At 38.9% G+C, this 25021-nt stretch overlaps 2 long non-coding RNA genes across 2 annotated transcripts in view; one reads left to right on the forward strand and one right to left on the reverse strand.

Annotated features, from left to right (window-relative positions):
* LOC145721312 (uncharacterized) overlaps positions 1–25021 on the forward strand; it is a 130506-nt gene that overhangs the window by 94165 nt on the left and 11320 nt on the right. The gene's annotated exons all lie outside the window — the stretch shown is intronic.
* LOC145721310 (uncharacterized) overlaps positions 20932–25021 on the reverse strand; it is a 35969-nt gene continuing 31879 nt past the window's right edge. The window contains exon 8 of the long non-coding RNA XR_014144970.1: positions 20932–23601. This is a non-coding gene — a long non-coding RNA (uncharacterized LOC145721310). The remainder of the gene's footprint in view (positions 23602–25021) is intronic.

A 25021-nucleotide genomic window follows, 5' to 3' on the forward strand; every position in this document is an offset into this window, starting at 1 on the left:
CTGAAATCATAGTCAGTCGCTTAACCTACTGAGCCACCTAGCAGATGTCCCACCTTTTGACATTTTAAACATGTTCCCTAATATATAGTGTTGATGCAAAATGAACAAACCTTTTAGCATTTATTTTTTTTTCTTGACTAATATATTTTTATTTTTACTTATATTGTTTATTTTAATTCCAGTGTAGTAAACATACAGTGTTTTATTAGTGTCAGGTGTTCAATATAGTGATTCAACAATTCCATATATTTCTTAGTGCTCATCAAGAAAAGGGTACTCTTAATCTCCTTCACCTATTTCACCCAATCCCCACCCACCTCCCCTCTGCTAACCATTAGTTTGTTCTGTATAATTAATAGTCTGTTTTTTGGTTTGTCTCTTTTTTTTTCTTTGTTCATTTGGGGTTTTTTTGTTGTTGTTGTTTTAAAGATTTTATTTATTTATTTGACAGAGAAAGACACAGCGAGAGAGGGAACACAAGCAGGGGGAATGGGAGAGGGAGAAGCAGGCTCCCCACTGAGCAGGGAGCCCAATGCGGGGCTCGATCCCAGGACCCTGGGATCATGACCTAAGCCAAAAGCAGACGCTTAACGACTGAGCCACCCAGGCGCCCCTGTTCATTTGTTTTGTTTCTGAAATTCCATATATGAGTGAAATCATATGGTATTTGTCATTCTCTGGCTTATTTCACTTAGCATTATACTCTCTATCTAGATGGATACATGTTGTTGCAAATACCAAGATTTTGTTCTTTTTATGACTGAATATTCCATCATATATATATATGTGTGTGTGTGTGTATATATATATATACGTATATGTATATACATATGTATACATATATAATATTCCATCATATTCCTTATCCATTCATCTATTGATGGACACTTCATCTGCTTCCATAATTTGGCTACTGTGAATAATGCTGCAGTAAACATAAAAGTGCATGTATCCTGTCAAATTAGTGTTCTTGTATTGTATTCTTTGGGTAAATACCCAGTAGTGTAATTACTGGATCATATGGTAATTCTATTTTTAACTTTTCAAGGAACATCCATACTCTCTTACACAGTAAATTGCACCAGTCTGTATTCCCACCAACAGTGCACAAGGATTGCTGTTTCTTTGTATCCTCGCCAACATTTGTGTCTTGTGTTTTTTATTTTAGCCATTCTGACAGGTGGGAGGTAATATCTCCTTGTAGTTTTGATTTGCATTTCCCTGATTATGAGTGATGATGAGCATCTTTTCATGTGTCTGTTGGCCATCTGTATTTCTTCTTCGGAGAAATGTCTATTCATGTCTTCTGCACATTTTTTAATTGGATTGTTTATTTTGGGGGGCTGTTGAGTTATATCTTTTCTTTATATTTTGGATGCTAACCCTTTATTGGATATGTCATTTGCAAATATTTTCTCCCATGAAGTAGGTTGTCTTTTAGTTTTGTTGGTTGTTTCCTTTGCTGTGCAGAAGCTTTTTATTTTGATGTACTCTTTTTGCTTTTGTTTCTCTTACATTAGGAGAGACATCTAGACAGATGCTGCTATAGCCAGTGTCAGAGAAATTACTGCCTGTGCTCTCTTCTAGGATTTTTATGGTTTAAGGTCTCACATTTAGGTCCTTAATCCATTTTTGTGTAAGGTGTATGAAAGTGGTCCAGTTTCTTTATTTTGCATGTTGCTGTTTAGTTTTCCCAGCACCATTTATTGAAGAGACTTTTTCCCATTGCATATTCTTGCCTATTCTGTTGAAGATCGATTGACCAAGTAATACTGCATTTATTTCTGGGCTCTCTCTTCTGTTCTATTGATGTGTCTGCTTTTATGCCAGAACCATACTGTTTTGATTACTCCAGCTTTGTAATACAATTTGAAGTCCAGGATTGTGATGCCTCCAGCTTTGTTTTTCTTTTTCAAGATTGCTTTGGCTTTTCAGGGTCTTTTATGGTTCCATACAAACTTTAGGATTGTTTGTTCTAGTCCACAAAAAATGCTATTGCATTAAACATGTAGATTCTTTTGGTAGAATGGACATTTTAACAATATTTCTTCTTCCAATCCATGAGCATGAAATGTCTTTCCATTTGTATTGTCTGCAGTTTCTTTCCTCAGTGCTTTATAGTTTTCAGAGTACAGATCTTTTACTACCTTGATTAAGTTTATTCCTAGGTATTTTATTCTTTTTAGTGCAATTGTAAATGGGATTGTGTTCTTAATTTCTCTTTTTGCTGCTTCATTATAATAAGTGTATAGAAATGCAACAGAGTTCTGTAGCTTGATTTTGTATCCTGCAACATTACTGAATTTATTTATCAGTTCTAGTAGTTTTTTAGTGGAGTCTTTCAGGTTTTCTACATATAGTATCATGTCATCGGTAAAAAGTGGAAGTTTTACTTCTTCCTTACCAGTTTGGGTGCCTTTTATTCCTTTCTCTTGTCTGATTGCTGTGGCTAAGACTTCCAGTACTGTGTTGAATAGAAGTGGCAAGAGTGGACATCCTTGTCTTGTTCCTGACTTTAGGGGGAAAGTTCTCAGTTTTTCACCATTGAGGACAATGTTAGCTGTGGGTTTTTCATACAAGGCCTTTATTATGTTGAGGCATGTTCCCTCTAAACCTACTTTGTTGAGGGTTTTTATCATGAATGGATGCTGTACTTCGTCAGATGCTTTTCCTGCATCTATTGAAATGATACTATGGTTCTTATCCTTTCTCTTATTGATGTGATGTATCATACTGATTGATTTGTGAATATTGAAGCACCCTTGCAACCCAGGAATAAATCCCACTTGATCATGGTGAATGATTTTTTTAAAGGTATTGTTGGATTCAGTTTGCTAGTATTATGTTGAGGATTTTTGCATCTAGGTGCATCTAGATATTGTCATGTAGTTCTCTTTTTGTGTGTTGTCTTTATCTAGATTTGGTATCAGGGTAATGCTGGCCTCATAAAATGGATTTGGAAGTTGTCCTTCCTCTTCTACTTTTTGGAATAGTTTGGGAAGAATTGGTATTAACTCTTCTTTAAATGTTTGGTAGAATTCACCTGTGAAGCCACCTGGTCCTAGACTTTTGTTTGTTGGGAGCTTTTTGATTACTGATTCAATCTCATTGCTGGTAATTCATCTGTTTATATTTTCTGTTTATTCCTGTTTCAGTTGTGGGAGGTTATATATTTCTAGTAATTTAACCATTTCTTCAAGATTGTCCAAGTTTTTAGCATATAATTTTTCATAATATTCTGATATAATTCTTTGTATTTCTGTGGTCTTGGTTGTTGTTTGTCCTCTTATTTCAGATTTTGTTTGAGTCCTTTTTTTTTTTTTTTAGATGAGTCTGCCTAAAGGTTTATCAATTTTGTTGATCTTTTCAAAACCAGCTCCTGGTTTTTCTTGGGTTTTTTGGTCTCTATTTTGTTTGTTTCTGCTCTACTCTTTGTTATTTCTTTCCTTCTACTGGTTTTGGGTTTGTTTGTTGTTCTTTTTCTGTCTCCTTCAGGTGTAAGGTTAGGTTGTTTATTTGAGATTTTTCTTGCTTCTTGGGGTAGGCCTGTATTGCTATGAATTTCCCTCCTAGAACCACTTTTGCTGCATCCCAAAGATTTTGGTCTGTTGTGTTTTCATTTTCATTTGTCTCCATGTATTTATTTATTTCCTCTTTGATTTCTTGGGTTAGTAGCACATTATTTAACCTCCATGGATTTATACTCTCTCTAGATTTGTGTGTGTGTGTGTGTGGTTGATTTCTCATTTAATAGTGTTGTGGTCAGAAAATATGCATGGTCTGATTTAGATTGTTTTTTTGAGTTTGTTGAGATTTGTCCTATTATGTGATCTGTTCTGGAGAGTGTTCTGTGTGCATTTGAAAAGAATGTGTATTCTGGTGTTTTAGGATGGAATGTTCTGAATATATCTGTTAAAACCCTCTGGCCCAAGTTGTCATTCAAAGTAACTATTTCCTTGTTGATTTTCCATTTGGATGATCTGTCCATAGATGTAAGTGAAGTGTTGAAGTTCCCTACTATCATTAATTAGTTACTTCATGTTTGTTATTAACTGCTTTATGTATTTGGGTGCTCTCATGTTGAGTGCATAAATATTTATAATTGTTATATCTTCTTGTTGGATTGTCCCCTTTATGATGATATAGTGTCCTTCTTTGTCCCTTGTTACAGTCTCTGTTTCAAAGTCTATTTTGTCTTTTATAAGTATTGCCATCTCAGCTTTCTTTTCATATCCTTTGGCATGACAGATGTATCTTCATCCCCTCACTTTCAATCGGTATTTGTCTTTAGGTCTGAAGTGAGTCTCTTGTTGGCAGCCTTTAGATGGGTCTTGTTTTTTTATACATTCTGTCACCCTCTTCTTTTGATTGGAGAGTTTAGTCCATTTACAGTCAAAGTAATTATTGATATGTATATTTATTGCCATTTTGTTACTTATCTTATGGTTGTTTTTGTAGTTCTTCTCTGTTCCTTTCTTCTCTTGCTCTCTTCTCTCATGATAAGTTGGCTTTCTTTATTGAGATACTTGGATTTCTTTCTTTTTATTTTTTGCATATCTTTTACTGGGTTTTCATTTTTGGTTACCATTGCGTTTGTATATAACATCTTTGACATATAGACTCTAAGTTGATGGTTGCTTAAGTTTGAACCCATTCTCTACTCCTCTCCCCTCCCCACCTATGCCTTAGGTTTATGGTGTCATACTTCATATCCTTTTATTTTATGAGTCCCTTGACTGATTTTTACAGATATACTTATTTTTATTGCTTTTGTGCTTCCTACTTTTTTTACTCTTACTTATGATCTTTCCTTTCCACTCAAAGAGTACCCTTTAACATCATGTAGGGCTGATTTAGTGGTCATGAAATCTTTAACTTTTGCCTGGGAAATTCCTTATTTCTCCTATTCTGCACAATACCCTGCTAGGTAGAGTATTCTTGGTTGTAGATTTTTCCTTTCAGCACTTTATATATATCAAACCACCCCCTTCTGACCTTCAGAATTTCTACTGAAAAATCTGCTAATAGCCTTATGGGATCCTTTGGATGTAACTGTTTTCCTTTTTCTTGCTGCTTTTAAAATTCTTTCTTTATCACTACTTAGTGCCATTTTAATTACAATGTGTCTTGGTGTAGAATTTCTTGAATTTACTTCGTTGGGGGATCTTTGTGCCTCCTGATCTGGATTTCTGTTTTCTTCCCAGATTAGGGAAGTTTTTAGCTATTATTTCTTTAAATAAAGTTTCTGCCCCCTTTTCTCTCTCTTCTGTTTCTGGGATTCCTATAATGCAAAGGTTATTACACTTAATGGAGTCACTGAGTTCCCTAATTCTATTCTTATTTTGCATATTTTTTTTCTCTCACCTGCTCAGCTTGATTACTTTCTATTACTCTGTCCTTCAGGTCACTGATTGGTTCTTCTGCTTCCTCCCATCTACTGTTTATTCCATCTAGCATATTTTTAATTTCATTTATTGTGTTCTTCATCTCTTATTTGTTCTTTTTAATCTCGTTGATAAAGGTCTTACTGATGTCTTCTATGCTTTTCTTAAGTCAGTATCTTTATGATCACTACTTTAAATTCTCTTTCAGGAATATTATTTATTTCTGTTTTGCTTAGGTCTCTTGCTGTGATTCTGTCCTATTCTTTCATTTGGGACATATTGTTCTGTCTCCTCATTTTGTGTAACTCTCTGTATCTGTTTCTGTGTGTTAGGAAAGTCAGCTACATCTCCTATACTTGAAAGTAGTGGCCTTATGAAGAAAAGGTCCTGTAGTGCCTGGCAATGCAATGTCCCCTGTTCATCAGAGCCTGTCATTTAAGGGGTGTCTCTTATGTGTATTATGTGTGCCCTGCTATTGTGGCTGAGTCACTTTTTTTTCAGTCCAGTCATCTGCATTGGGTCTCTTTGCCTATTGTGGGCAGTGTTTGGTCCCTGTTGTGTTAGTGGGCTAGGCTGGGGACACCTTGGGCTTGAGTTGAGTCGTACCAGGTATTTGCCAGAAATTCAGTGGCACCAGACTGTAAGGTGATTTCCCTGTGTTATACCCTGATAAATTTTCATTGGTGGGTGGGGCCTGCAATCAGACTAGCTGTCTGCCCCCACCCCACTGCGGGGGTCCTCTGACTGGTGTGTGTGGTTATCTTTCCCTCTCCCCAGGGCAGGAGTCACCTTGGAGTGGTCCTGGCCCTTGTGGGGCAGCTTGCACACTGCCAAGCTTATGGCCCTGGTTTGGATGGGCTTTCGCCAAGAGAACATTAGAAGGGGCAAATCCACAAAGTGCACAAGGGCAGGGCATGCAGTTTTAACAAGATTTGCACGCTTATCTTCCATGAGAGCCGACCCCCCCCCCCCACCACCACCACACTGGGACCAAGGCCTAGCAAAGCACTTGGGTGGGTTGATAAGGTGTTGTCAAGATTGACTTTCTTTTTGGGGAGGGGACATGCAGCAAAGGGACTGAGGCAGGCCTGTCTGGAAGGGGCAGATAGGCCAAAATGCAAGGTGGGGCAGGAGGGTGGAGACCTGGGTGTGCTGTTATCAAGTTAGACAGGCATATAGGACTGCTCTGGTTCCCACAGGTGACCCTATGTTTATGCGGGGTGTTTATGTTGGGTGGTGGGGGAGGGAAATGGTGCCTGCCTGTTCCTTTGTTCCTGAAGGAGTCTCCCAGTGATCCCAGGAATCTCCCAGGCTCTGAGATTAGCAAACACCCCTCCTCCTGTATGCCCCAGGCATTTTTCAAACTGCTGTTTCTATGCTGTACCTGAGCTCGGTTGTTTGTTGTGCTACCCCTTTAAAGGCTGGGACTCAGTTTCCTCTGGCCCTCCTGGCTCTCCCAGAGCTGAACCTGCTGATTTTTAAGTCCTGCTGGTTATAAGAACTTAAGAAATTCAGCCCCTCTGGTGTTTAAAACCAAGTGTTATGGGGATTTGTATTCCTTGTGCAGGCTTCCCAGTGTGACAGTCTGTTTCTCTCCCCTTCCGGTGCCTGCGATGTCCCTCCCTCCCTGGGACTGCAGATCCCAGATCTGCAGTCATTTGGCTCCTGGCAGAGTCTCCATCTTTCCTACCCTCTTCAATGTGGCCTCTTCTCTACATCTAATTGTGGAGTTTGTTCTGCCAGTCTTTAGGTGGTTTTCAGGGTTGTTTACATTGATGTGGTTGTTATCTCATTTATCCATGGGACAAGGTGAGCTTAGAGTCTTCTCTGCTATATTCCCAGCAATCCCTAGAATTTCTTTTAAAAAGGAGGAAAGTTTCATTCGAGCCCAATTAGGACAGCTGCTGGGATACACGATCTTCATAAAGAGTAGTGTGCTGGCAAGGAATTTTTGGTGCATGGTTATATGCATTTTTTACATAAAAAGTTACAAATTATTAGACAAAAGACATTTCAGGAAGTTGCAGACCCTATCTTAGGTTTCTAGTATATGCAGGGCTGTGTGACTTAAATCTAATGGGAACTGGGGTAGTTTTTTACTCTTTCTTATCTTTTGTGTTTAGAATGCTCCTTCTTGGTTATTTTCTTTAATGAAGCAGATGTACAATGTGTGCTTGGGACAGAAATAGAGCCCATGCTTTGAAGTTTTGCCGAGTCATTTTGACCTTGGTAAATGTTAAGTACGCCTTCCCTGGGAGCTAAGGCACAGGGCCCACAAATATTAAAGTTGAAAATTACTTTATCAATAGATAAGGAAAGAAATGGAACAAGTGTGTACAGGAAAATGAGAGACAGTGGGGAAATTCCTGTGGAAGCCAGGCTGTGTGAGTTCAGGGGAGCTCTTAGCCTTCCTCCTCCATTTGCCTCACCATCCTCCTTGTCTATGGAAACTTCCTTATAAAGGGCCAGATGGTAAATACTTTAGAATTTGCCAGCCATTAGGTCTTTGTCACAACTATTCAGTGAGAGTATCCATAGAGAGTAGATAAACAAATGGGTGTGGCTATAATCTCTTAAGACTTTAGGGGCACACGGGGTGCCTGCGTGGCTCAGTCAGTTAAGTGTCTGCCTTTGGCTCAGGTCATGATCTCGGGGTCCTGGTATCAAGCCCCGATCTGGCTCTCTACTCAATGGGGAGTGTGCTTCTCCCTCTCACTCTCCCTCTGTGCTCTCTCTCTCTTGCTCAAATAAATAAATAAAATCTTAAAAAAAAAAAAAAAATTTACGGGCAACTGCGTGGCTCAGTCTGTTGAGCGACCGACTCTTGATTTCAGCTTGGATCACGATCTTGGGGTCATGGGACTGAGCCCCATGTCAGACTCCCCACTCAGTGGGGAGTCTACTTGGGATTCTCTCACTCTCCCTTTGCCCCTCCCCGTGCTTGCAAGCTCGCTCTCTCTCTCTCTCAAATGAATGGATCTTAAAAAAAAGAAAAAGAGGGGCGCCTGGGTGGCTCAGTCGTTAAGCGTCTGCCTTCGGCTCAGGTCATGATCCCGGAGTCCTGGGATCGAGCCCCGCATCGGGCTCCCTGCTCAGCGGGAGGCCTGCTTGTCCCTCTCCCACTCCCCCTGCTTGTGTTCCTTCTCTCACTGTGTCTCTCTCTATCAAATAAATAAAATCTTTAAAAAAAAAAAAGAAAAAGACTTTATTTACAAAAGTAGGCAATGACACATGTTTGGCCTATGGGCCATGGCTTACTCACCCTTGGTTTAGATAAATGTGGTGCTTCTACACACTAGAGGTTATCATGGAGTGATCACCCATGTATCCTTGTCTTATAAATAAGTTCCAGTTCCAGAATCTCAATCTGAGTATCTCCTTCTGTGGACATTTGGGTCAAATGGTATATAAAAATTTTTATTGTTTTGGAACAGAAATACAAAAAAGGAGTGTACTTACTCCATCTGTCTGAGCATCTCCAAGTGAGTGCCTGCCTGGGTATGTAGGCCATGCATCCACATGTCTGCACACCTAATTGTCTTACTCCAAGAAATAGCACTTCTAGTAGCTCCTAGATAGGCCAAAGAGAAAGAAGTGGTGATGCAATATAGTCATTGGTAATAAGGAAGAGTCTGGTTTGGCTGAGGAAGTGGGGAGATCTGCCCAGGTCTCTAGTCCTTTGTGAGTGAGTTGAGAGCCTAACATTTGGGCATATATCGAAGTGATTTCAGCTAGCCTGAGGGAGCTGGGCATTGGTAAAGGTTGTACAGACATTTCAGGGGGTTTTCTGCCCACATTTGTCAAAAATGGTCTGCTCGTTCCAAGCACAGATTAAGAGTCAGCGTTCCAAGGATGCAGCGCAAGGTCATGCCTGAGACATAAAGGCTTGCTGACACTGCCATCGTGTGGTTACTCAAAATCATAGTTTATCCAGTAATACGTGAATGAGTGCATTTTCCTGTGAAATGTGCTTTATTTATTTTTTATTTTATTTTTTTTTATTCTTATGTTAATCCCCATACATTACATCATTAGTTCTAGATGAAGTGTTCCATGATTCATTGTTCGTGCACAACACCCAGTGCTCCATGCAGAACGTGCCCTCCTCAATACCCACCACCAGGCCAACCCATCCTCCCACCCACCTCCCCTCTAGAACCCTCAGTTTGTTTTTCAGAGTCCATCGTCTCTCATGGTTCGTCCACCCCTCCGATTTCCCCTGCTTCATTCCTCCCTTCCCGCTACCTTCTTCTTCTTCTTTTTTTTCTTAACATATCTGAAATGTGCTTTATTGATATCAATATAGAATTTATAGAAATTTTATTCTAATAAAGTAGAAATCCACATGTACAAATATATGTATGCAATGATAATGTTGCCTCTGTATGTTTCCTAATGTAAACATTGGCTATAATGTAGGTTCGAAAGATTAATTGAAACGAGGCAAGTGCTAAGGTCCTAAGCGCCTATGGAAAGAATGTGTTTCTACTTGGGTTCTCCCTCCTGGAAAAAGGCTTGGAGGCATGAAGTTTATTTGGGAAGTGATGTCAAGAGGCCAGAGGATGGGAGAAGGAGAAAAGGGAGAGCAAGATGGGAAACTGGGAAAGTCAAAAAGGTGAATTATCAAGCTGATTCCCAGTGTGGGAGACTAGACATCAGTCCCGATGTGAATATTCTGAAGAAGCCACATAGAATGCATTTCGGAATTGGCCCTTTGAAGGGCACTGTTGCGCTTTATCCAACAACCCGTGTTTCCCACTGACTGGGTGCTGCCATAGGGGTCCTTAAGGCCCCCTAAACTTACAGGCCATGCTTGCACAAAATGGGCTGCCTTTCACAGTTTGAAGAAAAGCCTGAGAGAGAAGAGAAGAAAGATGCTTGAGGTAGGACATAGCAGGATGCTGACAGGTACCCTGACTGCACTGCTAACTTGAGTGTGAGAGTAGAGGCAAGAGACAGAATGAACAGACAATAAATGTTGGAAATAACTGAAGCCCAGGAATTGGGAAATTGGTGACCTAACTTGAATAATCTTTTCAAACAAAGCCCTGTGCTAAAAGCGATTTAAAATTCTAGACTAAGAAGAATTTTCATCTTTTTAAAAGTAATAAAAAATTTGCAAACTTGTAGCAAATGACGTTACAAGGCCAAATTCCCAGGGAAAGTGGGAACCCAAAGAGTTGTTTGGAGCTTTGAAGCTGCTTTTTCCTGGTGGCACTTTCCAAGTGAGGAAATGTACCATCAGTTTTGAAGGCATTATGAGATAAGGGGCCAGAGTTCAAAAGCCAGCCCTTGCTTGAAGCAAAGAGTCTATGGGGATATAATGTAAACATGATGACTATAGTCAACAGTACTGTTTTGTGTATTTGAAAGTTGCTAGGATAATAGATCTTAAAGGTTCTCATCACAAGAAAAAAATGGCTGTAACTATCTGTGGTGATAGATGTTAACTAGACTTATTGTGATGATCATTTTACAGTATATATGTATATCAAATCATTATATTGTACACCTGAAATGCATATGTTATATATCATTTGTGAATATATGATATATAAATATATATATATATATAAATGATATCTCAATTTTAAAAAGTAGCATAAAAAGCCATGCACCAAATTAACAAAATATTATGATTCAGGATCAAAACTTGCTAGTCTGTTGCTATCAATAAGAAAAGTGAAAGGTAGAGAACTTGGTTTTAATAAAATGATACTAAAACCAATTATGAGAAGTAAAGGCAATATAAAATGGAATGGATAATTCTATATTCTTGCCTCTCAAGAGCACTGAGGATTAATGGGATGACAACACATTTCCATCTGATACAAAAGGAAGGCAATGAAGCTTCAAAAGAAAAGTGTCTTTATTATGAGGAAGTATGTTTTGTTGGAAAATTACAAATTCTAAGTTGGGAATTTCCCATACTAGAGCCCTAGCAAAGTAGTCTTGCTGCTATTTTAGGGACTTAAAGTTCTGTTTCAAAAAACAATCACAGATCAGGATGCTCTCTATGCTATATGAGGTAAATAAATAATTGTCTTTTTTTTTCTAGATTTACAGAGAATAGATACTGTCTCATCCTTCTGAACATTACCCATTGTTTCACATCTGTTAGAATCATTAATTAGAACTGCAGCCTCATTTAAAAATAAAATTAGAATGGGATATATGGAAAATATAATAATAGAATAATATACTTATTAATATATATTAATAATCTACCATGTTGCAGGCACTGAGCTAAACATGTTCAGTGTTAATATATTAAGGATGTTCACTACCGTACTTCATGTGATTGTCAGTGTGATTGTGCTATTTATTAATTCATTGCCTCCAACTCCAAATCTACCTTCCATTCCCTGTTCTGACAAAATAGAGCAGAACCCTTTAAATATTTTCCCTTTGCAAAATGGCACAAGGTTAAGCTTTGTCAGCTGAGCATGTTGGGAGGACAGAAAAAAAAGAAGAGTCTAGTAGGAGACCTTCTTTAGATGTTAAAAGACTAACTCAGTAATTCTTTACATTTGCTACACATGAACGTCAACTGGGATTCTCTTAAAAGATACTTTTACTTGAACCCTGGATCCATCATCAGAGACTGATTTATAGGTCTGGACTTGGAGCAGAGCATGAGTGGTTTTTTGTTTGTTTTTTTAAGATTTATTTATTTGAGAGAGAGCATGCACACAAGAGAGAGCAAGTGGTGGGGGGAGGAGCAGAGGGAGGGAAACTCAAGCAGACTCCTGCTGAGGACAGAGCCCAACCTGTGGCTCAATCTCACGACCCTGAGATCATGACCTGAGCCAAAATCAAGAGTTGGACACTCAACTGACTGAGCCACCCAGGTGCCCCAGCATGAATGTTTTTTAAAGATGCTTCCCCATATGATTCTAATTGCAGTCAAGAATGAAAACAACTGGAGTAGAATTTCAAAGAAAGTGTGAACTAGAAGTAAATCTGCTATCTCATTCCTAATGGATTATGCCCAAGTTTGATTTGGTGCAATATGAAAAAGATAAAAATAAAAGGAAAAAAAAAAAAGGTCCCTGGGGAACTATAATGACAAGCTGGCTATCACATATATTTGCAGCCTGGGGTTTGTTTTAAATATAGGTTTTATCATTATTATTATTGTTATTCAAATATGATGAAGCTAACAGATCAAGAGATGATTGCCATTGAAAAGATAGTTGTTACTCACAGTTCCCAAGCAGACAGGTCATGCCACAAATGCAGAGCCACACAGGGAAGCATGAGGGTCAGTCAGGAGACAGAAAAAGCAAGGTAAAACACGGGTGAGAGACTTTATTGTGATTTTTGCAAGAAGGAACAGGTGAGGCATGGTAAGAAGTCTTAGGATGGGCTAGTTTGAATAATTTCAGTGGGCTTTTGTATATATGAGATGTCTATAGTTGTCTGATATCTGACCCTCGGGTGATTAGGGCACATAGATAGTGGCCCAGAGTGTAAGAGCTGATAGAGGAGATGGTTGGGGTATGGACTATAGATTGGTTGGTTTGTATATGAAAGACACACTTACAAGGGAGTCCCTTCCTATCTCTAAGAATTGGCTAGCCTGGGGATGGTCAGTCTCTCTAGTGTCAGAAAAGCCCCACGATGCCAAAGCATTAAGCACATAAGTTAGAAAATGTAGTTTTTACATTTTCTAGGAGTCAATCTCTTGGATGGTCCAGCAGCTCAAGCCAAGATCTTGGTTTAAGGTTTTTCTAGAGTAATATCCAGGCACCTGGAAGAATTAAATGTAAATTCTCCACAGTGGGAGATAGTCTTACTTGATTTCTCATACAATCCCTACAAGAAATTTTTTAAGAAATTAAATAGAAATGAAGAGAAAAGTAACCAAGCTTAAAGGAAGCAATGAGCAAACACACACACACATACATACACACAAGGAGACTAACAAAGTTGAAATATGGGAAATATTAAATACAGATTACAGTGGTTACCATGGGCTTTCACTGCTTAAACAAATAAAAGACAAACTATAAAATATTTGTAATAGCAAACTATATAAAGTGACATAGCTTTCCAAAAGGAATGGAAATTTCTTTAAATGAAAATGGAATAACCAAAATATATTATTAAAAGCAGATTAGAGACATCTGAGGAAAGAATTGATGTACTGGAAGATAGTTCAGAATAAAATATCCTGAGTGCAACAGCAGCCGCAGAAGGGGGAGTGGTAGGGGGAGGGGAAGGGGAGGGGAGGGGGAGGAGGAGGAGGAGGAAGAGGAAGAAGGAAGAGAAGTGAGGAGTCAGGGAGGATAAGGCAAGAAGACCCGAACTATGTTCTGAACTATGTTGAATGAGGTTTCCAGAACAAAAGAGGGGCTAATACAATCTGAAAGAAATATTGGCTGATATTTTCTAGAAATGTTGAAAGATTCAAGACCAATTAATCAAACAGAATATTTTCCAAAATCCCCACCTAGACACACCACGGTGGAGCTGCAGAACCACAAGGACAAAAGGAAATCTCAAAACTAGTTGGTAAGATAGAACAACTAACATAAAGCAGCAAGGATATAGAGGACTTGACATCACTATCAACCCACTAGACCTAACAGACTTCTGCAGATCACTCTTCCCAACAGCAGGGGAGTAAATACACTCTTTTCTGAAACACACATGAAACATTCTCCAATGTAGGCCATATGCTAGGCCATAGAACAATCCTCAGTAAAAAGGACTTAAATCATGTGAAGTATATTCCCCAACCACAGTGGAATTAAATTCAAATCAAAAATAGAACGAAATTTAGGGATCTACAAATATGTGGAAATTAAACAACATGCCCCTAAATAATGAATGTCAAAGAAGAAGTCACAAGGGAAAATAGAAAATACTCTGTGATGAATAAAAGCAAAAACACATGACATACCAAATACCAAAATGGATGATGCAGCAAAAGCAGGTTAGAGGGAAATTTAAATCACATATTAGGCCGTAAAACAAGTCTTAACAAACTGAGGAAGATTGAAATCATACCAAGTATCTTCTTCAACCACAATGGTATGAAACCCCTAAAATCAGAAATAAGGATGCCCACTCTCACTACTTCTATTTAACATAGTACTAGAAGCCCTAGCCAGAGCAGTTAGGGCAGAAAAAGAAATAAAAGACTTCCAAATCAGAAAGGAAGATGTAAAATTATCTCAAGTTGGAGAAAAACTTATCTTATTTGTAAAAACAAAACAAAACTCTAAATACTCCACAAAAAAATTATTAGAACAAATACATAAATTCACTAAAGTTGTCTACAACATACGAAAATCACCATACAAAATTCAGTTGCATTTCTATACACTAACAATGAACTATACAGAAAGGAAATTAAGAAAATAACCCTATTTACAATAGCATCAAAAAGAATAAAATACTTAGGATTATACTTAACCAAGGAGGTGAAAGACTGTACACTGAAACAAAGTATTCATGAAAGAAATTTTAAAAGACACAAATAAATGGAAAGACATTCTGTGTCCATGGATTGAAAGATGTATTATTTGTAACATGTCCATACTACCCAAAGCAATCTACAGATTCAGTGCTATCCTCATCAAAATCCCAATGCATTTTTTACAAAAACAGAAAAAAAATAATCCTAAAATTCACATAAAACCACAAAAGACCCAGAATAGCCAAAGCAGTCTTGAGAAGACAGAACAAAGCTGGATGTATCATACTTCCTAATTTAAAAATATATTACAAAACTACAGTAATTAAAACAGTATGGTACTGGCATAAAGGCAGACATATAGACCAATGGAACAGAATAGACAGTCCAGAAATCAAGCCACACATATATGGTCGAATGATCTTCAACAGGGTGGGAAGAATACACATGGAAAAAATGATCTTTTCAACAAATGGTGGTGGGAAAACTGGATATTCACATGCGAAAGAATTAAACTGGATCTCTGACACCATATTAAAAAATCAACTCAAAATGGAATAAAGACTTAAATGTAAAACCTGGAAGTGTAAAACTCCTTGAAGGAAACACAGGGGATATCTTCTTGACATTGGTTTTAGCAATGATTTCATTTCTCAGATAGGACACGGAAAGCACAGGCAACAAAAGCAAAAACAAACATGGAACTATATCAAACTAAAAAGCTTCTACACAGAAAAAAAAAAAAAAAAAGCCACAGAGTGAAAAGGCAACCTATAGAATGGGAGAAAATATTTGTAAACCACATATCTGATAAGGAGTTAATCTCCAAAATATATAAGGAAAACCTACAACTCAATAGTAAAAACACAAATAACCCAGTTTTAAAATGGGCTAAGGACTCAAATGGACATTTCTCCAATGAAGACATACAAATGGCAACAAGTCATGGAAAAAATGTTTAACATCACTAATCAGAGAAACACAAATCAAAATCCACTGAGGTATCACCTCACACCTATTAGATGGCTATTACCAAAAAGAAAAAAAAAAAAAAAGGTAAGTCTTGGCAAGGATGTGGAGAAATTAGAATTTGCTGATGGTGGGAATGCAAAATAGAGTGGCTGCTCTGAAAAACAGTAGGGAATTTTCTCAAAAAATTAAAAAATAGACTACCTTATGATCCACCAATCCCATATCTGGTTCTTATATCCAAAATAATTGAAGTCAAGATCTCAAAGAGTTATCTGCACTCCCATGTTCATTGCAGCATTATTCCCAATAACCAAGATATGGAAGCAACCCACATGGCCATTGACAGATAAATAAAGAAAATGTGATGTATTCATACAATGGAATATTATTCAGCCTTTTAAAAAAAGAAGGACATCCTACCATTTGCATCAACATGGATAAATCTGGAAGGTGTTATGTAAGTGAAATAAGGCAATCACAGGAGAACAAATACTTCCTGGTTCCACTTGTATGAGATATCTAAAATTGTCAAACTCATAGAAGCAGTGAATAAAATGGTGGTTGCCAGGGGCTAGGAAGAGGGAGAAAATGAAGAGTTGTGTTCAGTGGCTTTAAAGTTTCAGTTATGAAAGAGGAATAAGTTCTAGAAAACAGCTGTACAAAATAGGTCCAGTAGTTAACAATAGTGTATTGTGCACTTGAAATTCTGTTAAAAGAAGGTGGATCTCTTGTTAAATGTTCCTGAAGAAAAAGAAACCTCAAAATAAAAAAAAAAATTAAAAAAGCACAAGGAAACTTGCAGGTGATAGATGTTTATAACCTTGATTGTGGTAATAGTTTCATGGTTGTATGCAAATGTCCAAACTCATCAATTGTATACATTAAATAGATACAGTTTTTGGTATATCAATTATACCTCAATAAAGCTGTTTTTAAAAAAAATTTTTTTAAGTAGGCTTCACATGGAGCCCAATGTGGGCTTGAATTCACAACCCTGAGATCAGGACCTGAGCTGTTATCAAGAGTCGATCACCTAACCAACTGAGCCACCCAGGTGCCCCTCAACAAAACTGTTTTAAAAAAAATAATCCTGATGGCAGCTAGGTCAAGAGGGGGTTATTGATCATTGAAACGATCACTGAAACAGAAACCACAATTGACATAACTCTACTATGATTTATCAAATAGATAAATTATCTAAGCAAGACAAATTATCAAAGCTCAAATTTTTTTTTTTATTCTTATGTTAATCCCCATACATTACATCATTAGTTTTAGATGAAGTGTTCCATGATTCATTGTTCGTGCACAACACCCAGTGCTCCATGCAGAACGTGCCCTCCTCAATACCCACCACCAGGCCAACCCATCCTCCCACCCACCTCCCCTCTAGAACCCTCAGTTTGTTTTTCAGAGTCCATCGTCTCTCATGGTTCGTCTACCCCTCCGATTTCCCCCGCTTCATTCCTCCCCTCCCGCTACCTTCTTCTTCTTCTTTTTTTTTTCTTAACATATCTTGCATTATTTGTCTCAGAGGTACAGATCTGAGATTCAACAGTCCTGCACAATTCACAGCGCTTAACAGAGCACATACCCTCCCCAGTGTTTATCACCCAGTCACCCCATCCCTCCCACCCCACCCCCCTCAAAGCTCAAATTCTTTTAACACTGGCTCATTTCAGCCCATAGTTTTGGGAAGAGACCATAATCCTGCTGATCTAACAATAACTCATCAGGAACCCATGTGTTCTGAAGATAAAACTACAATTATATCAGCAACTCACCTACTTCATGAATTCTAAGTAATTCCTGCCGACTCTATCCTGGGTTTACTTCCAAACGCCTCCCACCCTCCCTAATACCCCACTTTGGAGATGGCCCGCATGGTGTTCTATGGTGTGCATTTTCCCTTGCTGCAATAAGCTAAATAAATCTAACCTTTCCCTTGGTGTATTTTGGTTGGTGAGTGTTTAAAATAAAAATATAAAATCAGTTAGGGAAAAATTTTATAATATAAATTGTAATTGAAAAAAAATAATTAATTAATTATTTTTAGAGAGAGGAAGGGAGAGAGAGAGAGAGAGGCAGAGGGAGAATCCCAAGCAGGCTCCACACCCCCAGCAAGGAGCACGACGTGGGGCTCAATCCCACAACCCCAAGATCATGACCTGAGCTGAAATTAAGTCAGACACTTAACTCACTGAGCCGCCCTGGCACCCCTGAAATTGAAAAATTTTAAAATACATTATATATATATAATAGTTTAGCCCACTAAAATCTCCTTGTAGCAATAGCACAATAGCACTCTTAAAATAATGAGCAAATCCAGCACCCAGATTTTTGTTTTCAAATAATTTCTGTTCACTTAAAAAAAAAACAACAAGGGCGCCTGGGTGGCTCAGTTGGTTAAGCGACTGCCTTCGGCTCAGGTCATGATCCTGGAGTCCCGGGATCGAGTCCCGCATCGGGCTCCCTGCTCAGCGGGGGGTCTGCTTCTCCCTCTGACCCTCTTCCCTCTTGTGCTGTCTCTCATTCTCTCTCTCAAATAAATAAAATCTTTAAAAAAAAAAAAAACAACAACAAGCAAACAGTGCTCGTTTGGTGAAATTGCAGATTCGAGGTGCATGGGGAAAATACAAGTTGTGGCTAGGACATGTTTCTATGCCAGAGAGCCAAAGTGCACTTAAAGATTAACAAGATCATATCAAAAAGGATAGAGAGGCTAGCTTAATGAGCATCCTGTGGACAAAATTGGGACAATTTCAACATCAAAAAGAATCATGACTATAAGTGATTATAATCATATAATCTAAGCAAATATCTAGATCTAACTTATAGTGACAGGAATGGTGGGGGAAAGAAAACAAGGTAAATGACACCATGAGGAAATGAGCAGGCAGATTCTGTGGGATATTCTGTAAGAAAACTAATATAGTTTCCTCAGAAAGCCAATTGTGTCTAAAAAATGAATAATAAAAACACAGAATGACTCTTCTAGATCAAGTATAAATGTATATAAATATAAACTTGGTTTGATCATGGTTCAAAAATATATAATATAATATAGTATATAAATATATACTATAAAAGTATTTTGGAAGGCAATTGGGGAAATTTGTCCATAGGCTATCAGGTTATATTAGAGAATTACTAATTATTATCTTTATGAGATGTGCTAATAACATTGTGTTCATTTAGGAGAATGTACTTACTCTCAGGAGATGCATGCTGAAACGTGCAGGGGTGAAGTACATTGAAGTCTGCAACTTAGTTTTACATGGTTCATCCAAAAAAAGCGCAAAGAGAGCAAATGGAAAAATATTAACAAAAATGTAATCTTGATGAAAGGTATATGGGTGTTCATTACACTATTCTTTCTACTTTTCTGTATGTTTAAAATGTTTCAGTTTAATGTTGGGAGGGAGAAAAGAACTGTCCAAGTGAACAAAGATGTTCTTATTGTGCTGTTAAAAATATGTAAACACTGGGTACAGTCTAAATGTTCTACAATAAGAAATTGCTTAAATGCATTTGGTACCTACAGTCTGTCCAGCCACAGAACGAGCTCAGTTAGTCAATAAATATTCTCTCAGCAAATTCTTTGCATCATCTACTACCCAAAGCCCTGAGGACAGAGTGATAAAGAGGATAAAGTCTCAGCTCCCAGCGAGCCTACATTCTACTAGGGGAGCCCCTGAAAAAACCAACAAGTGAGCAAGATCATTTCAGATAGGAAGGACACAGGCATGAAGGAAATGCCAGACATCAAAGGAGGCTTCCCAGATTGAGGGGTTTGGGAAGGCCACATGGCTGTGGCCATATTGGAGCTGAGGCTTGAATGACAACAAGGAGCTGACCAGGGGGACACCTTCTTATTCTTCCTGTCCTCACAAAGGAAAGCCCAGTGCCCAGACACTAATGTGAGCACGACAGTCTCCACAACTTGGAAAGGTTGGTGGAAATTATGGATCATCGCTTAGAAAGGGGTTTGTGAAATGTTGTGTGAAAAGAGTGATATAAAACCACTTCTTTAATAGGATACGTTTTGGGGGAGATATGGAGATATGTATGCATATAGGATGATGCAGTGCAAACTATCAACAGCAGAGCAGTCTGTTGACATTCAGAGGTGACTTTCATTGTCTCTCTGTCACTGTCTGCTTTTCCTAAAGCATATACAAACAAACGTGTTATTTTATAATAATTAAAAGGAAGATGTATGTCCCACCCTAGAGGGTAAAAAAAAAGCAGCAGCAGAGATAGCCCACAGCAACTCCTGGGTGCTCAGAACGAAGGTCAGTCTGGACACCATAGAACCACCATTCTGATACCTCCTGGTGATAGTCCACCAGGTGGCAGCCTGCCCTGTTCCATAGTGAGGCGGCTACTCTCCACGAGTGGCTTCATACATTTGTAATGAAGAAAATAGGAGAAACTACTAATATGCCACCAGCAACGGGAAAGTGGCTGAGTCTATGAAATTAAATCGAAGAACTAGTGTAGCTGTGACTGCCCGTCAGCGTCCTGACTGCTGCCAGAGAGGGAAGCAACTCCCATTGGTGGGAGCCAAGTGATAACCCCACAATTTCCTTAACCATTTTGCCAACCAGTCTCATTAGTTTTGAGGAGCAGGCCTGCTTATCACCTGATATCCACCAGAGGGCAGCAGAGGGTTATTTGGGTTTTGGTTTTGGTTTTGTTTTTTAAGAGCTGGAGTCCTCTATAGCACTTGCGAGAGGAAGACAGAGGGGAGAGGGAGAGATTTTTAAATAAATTTTATAAACAAGCAAGTGTGTAAGAAATTTACAACTTTGTAAGGTTTGTAAAAGTTTGTAAGAAGAGATTCAGGGCAAACAAGCCAAAGATGGTAGAAGAAAGTGGTAAGGAAATTTGATTCACCAGAACCTGCTATTAGTAAAACATAGAAGGGATGGAAGGAAATCAGGAATAAAGAAAGATCAACTTTTCTGAGATGGCAGGGAATATCAGTCAGCAAACCAAACTCCAGGTTATTGTACTCAGGGCTAGTTTTACATTCGTGTATAGTAGCATCGAGGGGTCCTATAAGTCCTATCTATCTATAAACATTTCCCCTTCAAGTACCCAAAGTTTTATGCCTTTATGTATTTATGGCTATTTGGGATTAGAGCACTTACAAATACATATGTACTTGAAAAAATATATATTTTAAGCCTTTAATTTATGGAGTTTTTTTTTTTTTATTCTCTCTCTGTATGTTTTCCTTTCCTGTCTGTCTTTCAAACAAGTAGCTGGCTCTGTTTCATTGCTTTTGAAGAGGTCTGTAGCCGAGCCCAAAGCAACAATCTCCAGGTTCTATTTCACAAAACCTAAACCCATGGGAAAATTTAGATGTGTGGAAGAGAGAAAATAGAAAAGAGAATTTACAGGCGGTATCTTGGATGAAGTAAGCAAGATAGAGGGGCTTTTCCCAGCCCAGAATAGGATTTTCCTGGGAGTAGCGGAGGAAGTACAAGAAAAGATATGGGGCCCTGGAGGTCAGGGGAGAGCCAAGACCCTGGAAAGCAATGACTATGCCATTTTATTTTCTTTAAAGATTTTATTTATTTATTTATTTGAGAGAGAGTGTGTGTGCAAGAGCATAAGTGGGGGAGAGGGGCAGAGGGAGAAGCAGATTCCCCACTGAGCAGGGAGCCCGATGCGGGAGCTCCATCCCAGGACCCTGAGATCATGACCTGAGCCGAAGGCAGCCACTTAACTGACTGAGCTACCCAGGCGCCCCTGACTGTGCCATTTTAGACAAAGGAGATCAAGCACAGAATTGCAAAGGGCCTTGTGGTAGAGCCCAGAAAGACCACGTAGGTCCATGTGAGGCCCAGGACTGCCATTCATGGCCGAGATGTGCAAAGGCCAAGTTGAGTCCTCACTGTGCTCAGGTGGGGTTCATCCACCTGGTCATGACCAGTCCTCATCACATAACTACAGAATGGTCTTACAAACCCTCACCAACTGGAGGATAGGAAGAACAAATGCAGAAGGGGATAGAGAATCCCATCTTTCCCCAATCATGTGTGATTCTGATTTTTTCCCCAAAGGTTTATTATCTAGGTATGAGGCTCCTAGACCCTTGGTTTTCCACTTAAAACCCTTTCATCCATTTCCCTGATCACAGAAGCAAAGGTGGTAAAAAAAAAAAAAAAGTAGGGCAGGAACACTCAGGAAGAGCTTCCTTGTCAAAATCTAGTGGGAAAAAGGGTGAAGTATTATCATGGTGAAAGTAAACTTGATGTGTTGTCTGGGTTTCATTTTTTTTTTCCATACAGTTCCTCTTGCTTAATGCCAGTAAAGTACTGAAGATCTGCCTGCTTTGTATTAAATGTTTGAATAATAAAAACAAGACCATTTGCTTACTGCTTTCTGAACTATTGTAAATCTTCAAAGCCTACCTGTTCTCATAGTCTAGGAGGCCCAAAAGTCTGAATATCCACTGGGGTAGAACCATCTCTTCTGACCTCTAAAGCATTCTAGTCCCTTTTTCCTTTAAAGTGCCTTCTCTTTTATCTGCCCTTAGGCTCCAGGCACTTTCCCTCGGCAGATCTCTGCTCTCCACTCTCTCCTAAATAACGGCATTCCTTTGGATCCAATGCTACGTGATAGCTGTCTTGTCTGATAAACTAATATGTGGCTCTCTGTGGTTTGCATTCTGGTTTCTCAGCACAGAAGTGATTGGCTGTAAGTTCAAAGGCTTTTTCTTCCAGTGAACTTGGATCTGTACATCCTTCTACCCTGGGGAGCCTCATAGCATAGCCAGATTATGAAGTGGCTCCCCCTGCATTAGTCTGTTGACATTATCCCATCATTTGACAACTATTCATTAAGCATTTACTATGTGCTGGGCATTGTGCTGCATGTGAGGGAATCAAAACAAATAAGCCATTGTCTTTTTCTTTAAGGGTTTGTAGGTAACTAGGAAGGGACAGAGTCAAAGTCAGCTCCTTAGTTAATTTTCTGAGACTTTCACCAAAAGCAAGCAGTGCATGTCCAAAATCTGCTACGAGGTGTGATCATTTTCCTCTTGATCCATGGCTGAGAAATGCATTCTTGTCGGTCAGGGCATTTTTGAAATGGTTGACCGTGTCTCCAGTACACACACATACGTACACTTTTGTTAATCATTTTGCCCTGCTTAATCCGTGGGCAGCATGGAATGGCAGAGTTTGGAAAGCATGCCCCAAATCCTGGGCTGAACTCAGAATGACCCCTTGCTTCCTTTTTCCCATTGGCTCTTTCCAACCCCAACTTGGCTTTGGAAAGTTCAGTCCACACTTGGCAAAAACTAAGGTGCTGACTAATTGTTGACCTAAGCTTTTTTTCAAAGCTTAAGTTGAATCATATTGAGTGAAATTCAACCAAAACAACCATCATATTCCTTACAGTTGAACTACTATAGTAGTGAAGTGATATTTCTTCCAAATTAACTAATTTGACTAGAAGGAGCCTCTCCTGTGACTGGTTACTTTTTAGAAAGGCTGACTAAAACTAAATTTTCCTTTGAGAATGCCAGATACCTTCCAGATGAAGTATTTTTATAGACAGCTGTAATTACCTAGGACAGATCCAAGGGTATGACTCCTGGAGTTCCCATGTCTTAGATGGCTTTGAGCCAGGAAGGCCAGGATGTGTTGGGGGGGAGGGCGGCGTAGATCACACAGCCTTCCTGAAACTCTGTGTTCAGACCCCTCCTCACTCTCCTACAGGAGGCCCGGAGGAGGGGGGAGGGGAGAGGAGTGACAGCTTCCACACCATTCGCTGACAGACTCATAATCTCACAGCAGACCTCACCTGTTGGCAGAAAGGCAGAGTGATTATATTGAGTTTATAGTTACTATGGGCAACCTGGTAACAGTACACTTTTTCAAATTAACGGCAAGTCTAGCCAGCTGAGTGTTTTATTTTTGCTGACATCCTTTCCTTAGTTCTAAAACTGAGATTGTGCATAAATGGAATGTGAATTACAATTTTAGGGGTTTCAGAAGACATCACTGCCCACCTTGCTGAGCCACGTCTTTAGCTTGAGACAGGGATTTCTGTTTTAATGCAAATATCACTGGGAGAGACAGCCATTACACCTTATGGGTCCTTTACACCTTGATCTGGATGAATTTTGGATTACTTCCTGAGACACAACTGACCAGGGCAGGTGAGATCAAGAATATGAGGAGTGTGAGAATGAGCACCTGAATGGGAAATGGACACGGATCTATACAGAAGTACTCAAGGGATACGTGACTGCTGCAAAATTTTATGCCAGGCCAACTCTAGTTAGAGCAAAGTATCTTCTGTCTGATACCTCTCCATGGTCACATTTTTTCAGAATATTTATTCCTAGAGATAGAAATCTGGCTTTGCGAGATAGAGAGCTTGTTATACATGGTCATCTTTAAATAACTGTGCCTCCAGAGTAAAATAAATGTTTATATAACTGTAGATACACAACCCAGAAAGTGTACATTTAATATCTTGCTCCAGAATTAAGGCTTTGGACATATCGGAAAGAACTTGATAGTCCATAGGGCCCACTATGTAGAAATGATCAGTGGCCCCAGAGTCTCCAAAGTTGGGAGCTCCTGTTTGCAATCATGTCTGTACATGAAAGGACTTCATACAGTGGTATTCAAATGCTATAATTTTATGATGATAGAAACATTCTCATAACACTGCACCTTTTGCTATAATTGTAAGTTAGGCAAAAAGCCTATTTATATTCCAAAGATAATTCCCAGTCCCTATGCACAAAGGCACTATTTGTCCCTCAATAATTTGTAGTAAATGCTAGAAATAGTTCTCTAGTACCTATAAACATTAGTCTTCATGTCTCATCCAGTGCCAAGAATCAAAGATTACTACTTGTCATTTTCATTAAATTCCAATAAAAATTATAATAGAAAGTCTAGGGGACCTCGACAAATTTAGCATATGGAAGAATAAAAGTTTGTGAGTGCCAAAAATTATTTCTTTATATATAGAAGAGAGGACTCTGCCTGTTAGAAATTAAGATGTACGATATATTTTTAAAACATATGGTACTCATATAGGGACTGGGACAAATAGACCAATGGACCTGAATATTGAATTTAGAAATAGGTCCATGTGCATATGGAAACTTGCCTTGTAATGGATATGGTCCCACAAATAAGTGAGAAAGGATGTGTGGCTTGTGAGATGGCATTAAGAAAACTAGCCATTGGATGGGAAATAAATA

The sequence above is a fragment of the Leptonychotes weddellii genome, chromosome 4 (assembly GCF_054177405.1).
Source record: "Leptonychotes weddellii isolate Sample4059 chromosome 4, ASM5417740v2, whole genome shotgun sequence".
In the NCBI taxonomy this organism is placed as follows: domain Eukaryota; kingdom Metazoa; phylum Chordata; class Mammalia; order Carnivora; family Phocidae; genus Leptonychotes; species Leptonychotes weddellii.